The sequence below is a fragment of the Zea mays genome, chromosome 1 (genome assembly GCF_902167145.1).
Source record: "Zea mays cultivar B73 chromosome 1, Zm-B73-REFERENCE-NAM-5.0, whole genome shotgun sequence".
Lineage (NCBI taxonomy): Eukaryota > Viridiplantae > Streptophyta > Magnoliopsida > Poales > Poaceae > Zea > Zea mays.
In genome coordinates this window covers 19,095,967-19,106,635 of record NC_050096.1, presented here as the reverse complement: position 1 = coordinate 19,106,635, position 10,669 = coordinate 19,095,967, and the positions used below count along the sequence as shown (strand labels likewise).

The window sequence follows — 10,669 nt, the reverse complement described above, 5'->3', positions numbered from 1 at the left end:
AATTCAAACAACGATTGGAGCGGCATTAGCTAAAAACCATTATTTCCGACTGACAACCATCAGATGTTAATATTATTTCTGACGGCTATCAGATAAACCGTCGAAAATAATGTAATCTCCGATGTCTTAAAAAGACCGTCAGATATTGTGTTACCTCCGACGGCTTCAATATTAACCATCGGAATTAATTTAACTGTCAGAATTTCCTTCGTTTGCTGTCGTAGGAAATGTTAACGTAGTTTGAAAGGGATGTAGTAGTATTACAATCGTATCACTTTAATTCATTTGCCTCTTCTTCTTTACAAATGAAATAATGTCGTAGGAAATGTACGTAGTAAACAATCTCTAAGCTTAAAATTAAACCATGTTACTATAGTCTATACTTACATATATGGCTCTCTGTATACGTCTATATGCTGTCACAACAATACAAATAGAAATGAAGAAATATATATGTAGATCCTCAAAGAGTAGCCGACTCCAGATCATCAATTTTCTTTACCATCTGCTGCTCGTTCTTCTGAGTGTCCATCTTCTTTTGCGCCTTCTCACCATAGAGGTAGGAGGCGAAGCCCCAAAGAGAGAGCACGAGCGCAATGCCCTTGGGCCCATCGAATTTCTCATGGAGGAAGATAACAGCGAGGACCTCGGAGAGCGGTAAGAGGACTGCGATCATGATGCCGGCGAGGAGCGAGGAGGCGCAGGTGATGAGCCCCACGATACCCAGGTTTAGCAGCTGCCATGAGACGGCGTCCCAGATGAGCACCAGGTAGTAGTTGGTCTTGCCGAGCCCGAACGTGGCGGCCTCACTTGGAATCGCTTGAAAGTCGCTCTTGATGGCCATGCCAAGCAGACACACCAGTGTGCCAGCCGCGCCCATCACGGCCTGCATCTGCATCACGGTCGCGTACGGTGGTGGCACTCTCGCCGCGGGTCCGGTGCGACGGCCGTAGCGCGCCGTGGCGACCTCGACGAGCGGCAGAACAAGACCGGCAAGCGCGGCCGCGGCGATCGCCTCGCAGAACCCTGTCCAGTACGTCCTCGAGGCTTCGCCAGCTGGCTTCCCGGAGCCGGGGCCGACGCCTAGCACGGCCGGGCCGATGGTGAGGAGCACGACGGCGTTGGCCGAGAAGGGCGTGAAGCGGAGGCCCACGAAGAGGAACGCGAACACCGCGGTGAAGGCGAGCTGCGTGGCCAGCAGCAGCGACGACGTGGACAGCGGCAAAGCCTGCGAGCCCAGCGCGTAGACGAAGCAGGAGATGGCGTAGAACGCGCCGAGGACGGCCGCGGCGCCGGTGAGGCGCGGCGGGAGGAGGAGGTTCGCCACGCCGTGGCTGCGGCTCCGGTAGAGGGAGACGCAGATGGGCGGGAGGAGGAGGGGCCACCCGGAGATCTGCAGCATGGCGGACAGGAACAGGCGCTCCCCGCCGTGGACGAAGTAGACGCGCGCGGAGAAGGAGCGGGCCGCCGGCGCCCATGAGGACAAGGCAGGCGCTTAATATGACCAAGGGCGACGGCCGGTAGCGCACTGGCGCCGGCGAGGCGATAGTGGTAGTACTCGTCGTAGCCTTGTCGTTGCTGGTTTCTTGCATGGCTGAACTGGCACTAGCCGTTATGGTAGCCATCGGAGACGACATGACCTTTTGCAGGACACGACGAATTTTACACACAGCCTTTTGATGCTATGCCCTTTTGCAGGAAGAGTCTGGAGACTCGATCTGCTTGTAGTTGGTTCGTTTTGGCTGTGTTTGCATATGGCAGGCCTCTAGGGTTTATATATATAAAGCGGAGAGATCTGGTGAGGTCTCCGTAGAAAATCTAGTTAAGGAAGTTGGTGAGTCAACACAAATAAAGCATGAAACTGGAATATAATGGGAAGAAGAGAATACAACATACACACCTCATGCACGCATGCAATGCAAGCAGCCGGGTATTAATTATAATTAGAAAAGTACACACGGAACAGTTACCCAACTAGCAGTTTTGGTCGGTTGGTTCGCATTACATGTTATGATAGATGAAAACATATCCGGTGTATATGGAAGTATTACGCATCTTAGATCTAACATCTCTATTTGTTTGATATATTTTGTTAAGGACATCCTCCTATGTGATGGGGTGTAGTTGTGGAAGGTGTTATTTATAAATTACAATGATCAATCAGAGACGTTAGATCTAATATAGATAGTGATAATTTAATCTATGCACCATATACACTAAGATTCTATGTGTACCGGATATGTTCCGTGACTCTGTGAGGTTCAGCTAGATGGAGTATGTTATGTCCTTGTCCTGGCCATGTAGAGCATAATGCTGTTTTTTTGGTTGACCACATGGACAGAGAGCAACATGTGACTATGTGAGCTCCGTTTGACCCATACGTACCTATACTGTATACATTGATGTCCACAGCCAACTACCGTCCACGTAGGACTAAGAATTGCTGACTGGCCAGTTTATATATAGGGCCTACTAGCTAGTCGACGTCGTCACAAGCAAGCATGGGAGTGGAACTAGTAGCTGGTACCAAGCTGTTACATCTCCAGCGTCTGCGTTTCACACACGCTTCTGCATACACACAGTGTGACATGTCATTTGTTTAGCGAGACAAAGCAAAAGCCCAAGCGCCTCCAAGGAAACTGCAGCAGGCTTCGTGACTCCGTCATCGTTTCTGTTTGGTGTAGACTGCAACTCCACAGTCCGTATGGCTGCGACAGCAAAGACTGGGTATTAACGCATGTGTGCTGCCCTGGACCCTGGTTACTTCGTTGTGGGCTTCGATCCGTTGAAAAAAATAGATGTTTATTTGATGGGTTCCACTCGACTGTACTAAGCTAGTTTGGTTCTGCACGATTTGAAATTCAAATACATTAGTTACGGTAATAGTACTGTATGAATTTCATATGTAAATTAAATGAGCTTATAAAACTATACACCAAAAGATGTATCGTTGATTAATTGTGTATCTATAACACTAAACAATCTATCTTTTTAAACTTTACAAAACTCACAGCCACACAACCAAATCACACCAGACACCCATAAACTTCACTAATTTAAATCTCAAGCAAAATATATTCAGACTTAACACACTTTTAAAACCAACGGTCGCGGGATAATCTTATCTACTTTACTTAAATCCAATGAACAATATTATTTAGATCTTCCTTCCATCGTGACCCGCCGTTGACCTGTCCCAGGATACTTTTTGTGTTAACATTGACTATATACTAGTATATATATAAATATCAAAATTACCATAGACTATTCTCCTGAAGATTACCGGTCTGGAGTTCGTAGTTACGGACTTTCAGCCCGATAGCTAGTTTGGCATTGCACATTTGCTTACTCGATTACTTTTATCATCACTACTAGGAGACACTCTTGCTGCGCACGCTTTTCAGAGGTAATGGGCGTCGTTCTAACGATGGGAACCGCAGTTATTGTATCGGCAGGGCAGCAGAAAAAGACAGCAGGAAATTGGAATGGCTTGTAAAAGCGGCACCTCTTTCTCGAGTGTTAACTCTTTACCATCTTTTCCTCAAGTGTAACTTTGCAAAGGATTGCTGGACTTCTATTGGTTTGACGTCTCCCAGAATTGCTAATCCTGAGGCCGCGGCAGTAAACCTAATGCAACAACTCAATGTTCCATTCTCTATGGAAATTGTCATTCTCATGAACTGGAGCATTTGGAAAACCCGCAATGCATGGTTTTTTCAGAACAAAGCCCCGACTGTGCAACACTGCAAAAATGAGTTTGCAAGGGAACTTCATCTTGTCATGCTGAGGGCTAAAGGCCGTTTTGATTCGACAATTCCTGCATGGCTTCAGCTTTGGCAGTAGACCTCGTCTCTTTTCCTTTTCCCGTTGTAGTTAGGCTGTTTTACCCTTTGTAATCTGCTTTCTGTCTGCTTCTAACTCTGTTATTTTAAAGCTTTAATAAAATTTTCAGTAGGGGCTCACCCCTCCTGTCTTATCAAAAAAAAAAGCGGCACCTCTTTCTCGGTTGGAATTTCCGGTGTCTCTCCTAACTATCCTGGAAAAGTTATACTTTAGAACTGATTTGGTGACAAGGAATTACTGGAATAGTAGAGAATTGAGGGGGAAATTAGTTCATTTTCTCTTCAATCCCCTCTAATTCCCGGTAATCTTTTTGTCATCAAATTAACTCTTAAGGGCTAGTTTGGGAGCCATAAAATCAGAGGAGATTGGAGAGGCTAGAATCTCTCTTATTTAAAATTGAATTAGAAGGGAATTCTAACCCTACAATCCACTCTAGTTTTATGGCTTCCAAACTAACCCTAATTTTCGCTTTTCTCCATAAGGCGTTGGCTGAAAGTAGAGCTCGCAACGATCCAAGCGGTGAAAACGCACATATATGTCCGTCACCTACTGCGAGAAATCGACTCATTCACGTAGCGGCTTGCGCCAAGCAGCTTATAACAAGCGTGTTTGGTTCGAGAAATGAAGTAGTTTATTATTTTTTACTTCTCACTTTCTTGTTTGATTGGTGGAATGAAATAAGTTGATCTATCACCATTCTATTCCTATACTACCGGAATCGCGTTCTTTGTCAAGTGTTTTAAACACTCGGCAAAGTCTATTTTACACTCGGCAAAGCAACACTCGGCAAATATTTTATCGGCAAATGGTTCTTTGTCGAGTACTTTTTTTGGATTGTCGAGTGTCGAAAAGCACTCGGCAAAGAAAACCACTCGACAAATTAAGAATCGAAAAAAAATCTAAAAAACAGCAAAACATTTTTTTAAATTATAGGAACAACTCTCCAACCCTACCTATTACCTTATCCATCGCCCTATTATTTTGAATCAAATTTACATGTTTTGTGAATGCTAAGAATCAAACTCGCAACCTCTCTCGCGTATACCCTACTATACCACTACACTACTACATCAATTATATTTATATTACGTTTTCATTCCTCATGTACTATATAACAAACCGAGAGTAATTTGATTATTTAAGGCACTAAATGAATTCATTTGAAAATGTGATCAACTATAAAGTTGCATAACTTTTTGAGATCTACAAATTCTATTTTAATAGTTTCTACATCCGAGGTCGTTTACAAAATTTGAATTTTAAATTTGAAAACTTAATACGAATTTTTCAATGATAAGATGATTTCAAATCAAAAAGTTGTCAATTACAAAGTTTCATTATATTTCGACCTACAACTTTTATTTTGGTGGTTTTTCCATCCGAGGTAGTTTGAAAAATTCAAATTTCAAAATTCAAACATAGTTTTGCATGACAAGATGATTTCAAACCAAAACATTGTCAACTATAAAGTTTCATAACTCTTCCATACCTACAACTTTCGTGTTAGTGGTTTTTTAGGTCATTTTCAAAATTCAAATTTTAAATTTTTAAAATTCAGACGTAGTTTTCGTTGACAATATGACTTTAAATGAAAACATTGTCAACTACAAACTTTTATAACTTCTGAAGATCTACAAAGTTTATTTTGGTTGTTTGATCATTTGTTCATCTCACATGATGGTTCTAACAATATGCACACATTCTATACATCTCTCTCGTAGTTTCATAGACTACGAGAGAGATATAGGTTTTATGAACAAATTTATTTTTATTTTGTCATATGAAGAAATGTTCAAAATATAAATTGTACATCATGATGAGTTATACAAATTTGTAGTTGAAAATGTTTTTATTTAAATTAGTTTACTACTTTAAAATGTGATTTTTAAATTGTCTTTGCCTAATGTTCGGAAAAGAGCTCTTTGTCGAGTTTTAAAAAAACACTCAGCAAAGAGCTCTTTGTCGAGTGTCAAAAATAAAACACTCGGTAAAAGAGCTTCTTCGCCGAGTGTTTTCTTTTACCGAGGGTTTTTTTGCGTGACACTCGGCAAAGAGCTTCTTTGCCGAGTATCCGAAAAAAAACACTCGGTAAAATATTTGACACTCATTAAAGAGCAAAATTCCGATAGTGCTAATAGACTAATACTACCACCCTTCTTGTCGTCTGCTAATTTATTTTTATCTAAAATGCGATAAATAAAAAAGAATGGAGGAAGTAATTAGTAATAATATGATAAATGAGTTTATTCCATTAAATTTATAAAATAGACTTATGATGCATTATCTAATCTAGAATGGGTTAATTTTTCAAACCAAACAATACCTTAGTTTGCCTGAACATTCTCTCATTTGGTCGTCGAACACTATAATGAAACCAGAAAGTTCGTTTCAAGCTTTTGGTTGATCATTTTTTTGGTATATGTACGGTAGGTAAAAGCGTGCACTTTGTTCCGGTAAAGGATCGGATAATTTAAAATTGCGTTGAGAGGCAATTAAAATGGAGCGACTCCATTCCAATTTTTAAGAATGGACTCGTTCTATTCTGAGTTTGGCAAGCAGAATAGAGTTGCTCCATTTTTTGTTTGGTTTAAGAGTAGCATAGAACGAAGTCGTTCTGTTCTTTATTTGGTTGGAAAACCATATAAGTTTAGAGGAGAGGAGAGAGAGGAGAGGCTTGTGTTCAGAAGAGCACTCAAGTCTAGTCATTTTGTTGGAGTGGAAGCATATTCCAACTATTTATGATAAATTTTTATATATAGATTTTAAAAGCCGCTCTAATCTTATTTTATTGGAAATCAAACATTCAGAAAATAGGAATGAAGTCGCTCTATTCTCGTCCACTCCTCGAGCAAACACACCCAAGTGGATGGCACAGTACATGCAATATGATGTTACAAACATTTTTTTTCTGAAAGTAAACATCAGTAAAGCTGCATAGTTGCTGTTGTATTGTATGCCATGACTATTCGGCAATTAGGTGGATGCAGTTGGTCGCATGAGTGGTAGATAGATTTAATCTGCCACATGATTTGTCCGATGGATTTTCAACGATAAGAACACTTGAATACTTGACTCATGAAGTTGGACCACCACACGGTTTCTGACTAACAAGAATTTTCTCAGCGCTGGAGTCGTGAAAAGACCATGAACCCTGCTGCGTAACAAGGCCGTTCAACAACAACTATATACTAGAAAAACTGATGTCTTGAGCTAGCCGCCTGTAGTTAGACTTCTTTCAGACCCTCCTCATCGGTTGTGTTTGCAAAACTTCGAGGCACATGTCAATGTTCATATTAGTTATTAATCCTTCCGTTTCAGATTACAAGTCATTCCAACTTTTTTTAACAATTAAACTATAATAAGTTTAATTAAATTAATAGAAAGAGCTATAAAGACTTATGGCATTAATTTGATATATATACTCTACAAATATAATCAATAAAAAATCTAATGTTATTATTTTATTATGTAATTTTTTGGTGGATATTTTTTACTTTTTTATAAAAGATAGAATGACTTATAATTTGGAAAGTAGAACAACTCAAAATTAAGCGAAGGGAGTAGTAAAATAATATCGTGCTCAATTCAACTTTAAAAAATGAAATAGAAAAGTTCGGCCGAGACAAGATATAGTTATGTGATAACGTATCAGATGCAAACCAAGTTTTCGTGCAAACTCCGTGCAAACCATCTAACAAAATTAACAATAAATTCTCAAAAAATATATAGATGCACTTCATTGTTCACTTAGCACTGTATAAAATTTTAAGTTTAAATTCATCATATATTAAAAGATACAAAAAGAGAAAATTCTTAGATAATTTACACTTTTTTATCTCAGAATGTTCTATTTTTTGTATCTCTTAATATTTTATGAATTTGAACTTGAAATTTTATATAGTGCTAGAGTAAGCAATGAAGTACATCTATAATTTTTTGAGAATTTTTTGTGACTTTTGTTAGTTGGTTTGCACGAGTTTTGTATGAAAACTTGGTTTGCACCTGATACGCTACCTAGTTATGCATATATATATATATATATATATTATGCATGCTTTGTGCACACACCTACATCATGTTTACGCAAAAATGAACTAGATAGGTAGGTAGGAATACCTAATAGATAGCACAAAATATTGTTGTGTACCTGCTGGTAAACTAACTTACATTTGTAGGGTGGCCCGGTGTTGCTACCATGGCTAAAAAATTGACTCAAAACAGTGATACAATATAATTACAAGTCGATGTGATTATGATTTTTTACACACACAGTATGTCATGTTCACATTCTTAATGAAACATGCTGATGCCATAATAAACACAACATATACAGAGAGAACGAAAGGCAAAAGTTGTGTGTGGGAAGGGGACATTTATCTCGCTGTCGTTCTTCTACAGGAACACCTTATTGCCGCCCTTTATCATTCTAGCTAGTGTGCAAAATTAGCTAAATTCCATGTATTATCTAAGACATAAATTTACCTGCCACCATACTGTCTCAAAATGCGAGAAAATATCCAATATTTGATCTTCTCTAATGCAGCCAAAGTGTACTTGTTTCTGGCGAATCATTTGGCACCTGCATTGCACCAAGTTTGGCTTGCTTGACATTGTAGTTGTTTCTCCACAGCATTGTCATAGATTTTCTATCATGTTTTTTGGCACCACCATTCATGCTCATAGTCGTCATGGATGGAGTAAATATCTCATGGAGGACAATTGTGTTGGACAACCAGAATGTTAGCCTATAACAATAGTAGTTTGTTAGTTCAATGATATTTAGGGTAATGTTATGGTGCAAGTATACATGTCCAACTGTGCGGGACAGACCAGCCCGGCCGCAGCTTATACATGTCCAACTGTGCGTGCCGGGCCAGCCCGACCCCGGCACGCATCGGCCCGGTTCGACTACACCGCGTACAAGCACGACACGGATATACCCCCGTGCTAGGTCGGGCTGGACTGGCAGCCCATACCTAGCATGCCAACAGCCCCACGGGCCAGGCTAGTCAGGGAGTGGTTAGCTCGACAGTGCCATGTCGGGCCCGAGTCATCAACAGAAAGCCAAAAGCACATATTTAAATAAATCACATAATTATACAGAAAATATCAGAATTATACACACAATGCATCTCAGAATTTCATTGTACTACATAAGACATTCATGTCAACATTCATCTCAACATTTATCACAAAACATCACAGAACAAGACAATTAGCCAAATAGATAATTAATTTGGAGCCTTGGTGCAATGTTACCTCATTAAGAACCTTTCTAGGTAAAAACTCACACCTCGTGAGAAAACCCTTGGAAGGAAAAGAGTATAGCCAGCTCCTTATAAAGTTCATAGTCCAGTTTATAGTCCAGTTCATAGGTACTACAAAACAACATAAATAGATATAAAACCAGAAACATTTCAAGATTGTTTGTCACTAGAATTTCCTGGTAATGGTTCCTTGCCGCTCCTCCCTCTTTGTTCAGGAACAAGTGACTTGTCCTTCTTCTTAATGCTACCTGCTACAAATCCTCCCTCCTTTCTCTTGCTCCCTGGTGATACTTGTTGCTCATCATCTAGGTACATAACTTCAAAAGTTGATTCATGCTCCTTGGTATCCTTCTCTACAGTATGTTGCTTGTGTTAGTCAGCTAATTCCCAGTTTTTTATGCAAGAGAGCACCTGCACCATGTCTATTGTCAGTTGTCGTCGCCGCTCCTCGAGCACCCATCTAGCTAGACTGAAAGTGGATTCTGAAGATATAGTAGACACAAGGGCAGTCATAACATCTCTAGCAAGTATAGAAAGAATTGGATAAGTCTAATTATATAGCTGCCATCAGCTAAGAATGTTGAAATTTGGACCAAACTTAGTTTCAGTGTCACTGTCAAGGTAAGAAGAGAGCTCAGATAGAGAAGATGAACTACTAGTACCAAGTGTAGCTGCACCTGCACTAGATACACTACCACTAGCAATACCAGCATTGGAAGTTTCATCATCATATATATCATTCCAAGCCTTTGCTGCCTTACCAGAACTAGTACTAGAACTGGTTGAGTACTCAAACAAGCTCCACCAATTTTGTTTTCATAAATCTGAAGCATTTTAGTTAGTTTGGTACGAATAGATGATGGATATCTACTATAATCAATACCATTTAGAGTAGATAACCACTAAATAACTTTATGAAACCCTCTAATTTTATCTCTAGGATCAAGAATGAAAAATGCATAGAGAATGGGTATTTCTCTCCAATATTTCTGAATTTTGATTTCAGAGGAACAACAACATCTCTTAACAATTCATGGTTCTCAAATGCATTAAGATGCCTAGCAATTTTCAGAATATGATGCATCATTAAGGGTGAAGTAGGGTAATAAACACCAGACAAAGCCACTTAGAATCATAGAATAATTGAAGAAAAGTCAACAATTTTTCTGCAATACACCAGTGATTTTCAATCAGTAAAAAAGAACCATCACTTTTGCATGGATAGTTGGTTTTGATCCAAACAGAAAAAGTTGTTTGATAGGGAACTATATGTTTAAGCATAAGAAAAGTTGAATTCCATCTAACATCCATGTCTATTTCGATCTTACGAGGACGGACACCAACACTTAGGCAATACTGTTTATAGGAAGCAATGCGTTGATTCAAAGAATTCAATAATGTTATTGCAGTTCTAAAATCTTCAAGATATGGTTGTAGACGTTTCAAACAGCTCTTAACAATCAAGTTAATATTGTTGCAAGCATAATGCTGGTGCAAGAAAATAGAACTCAAATCATATTCATTTCTACTAGGCATAGGAATCAAATTGCCAATATAAA

At 39.5% G+C, this 10,669-nt stretch overlaps 1 pseudogene; it reads right to left on the bottom strand.

Moving 5' to 3' along the window:
• Positions 1–258: 258 nt before the first annotated feature.
• Positions 259–1,733, bottom strand: LOC103631830 (purine permease 3-like; annotated as a pseudogene).
• Positions 1,734–10,669: the final 8,936 nt, after the last annotated feature.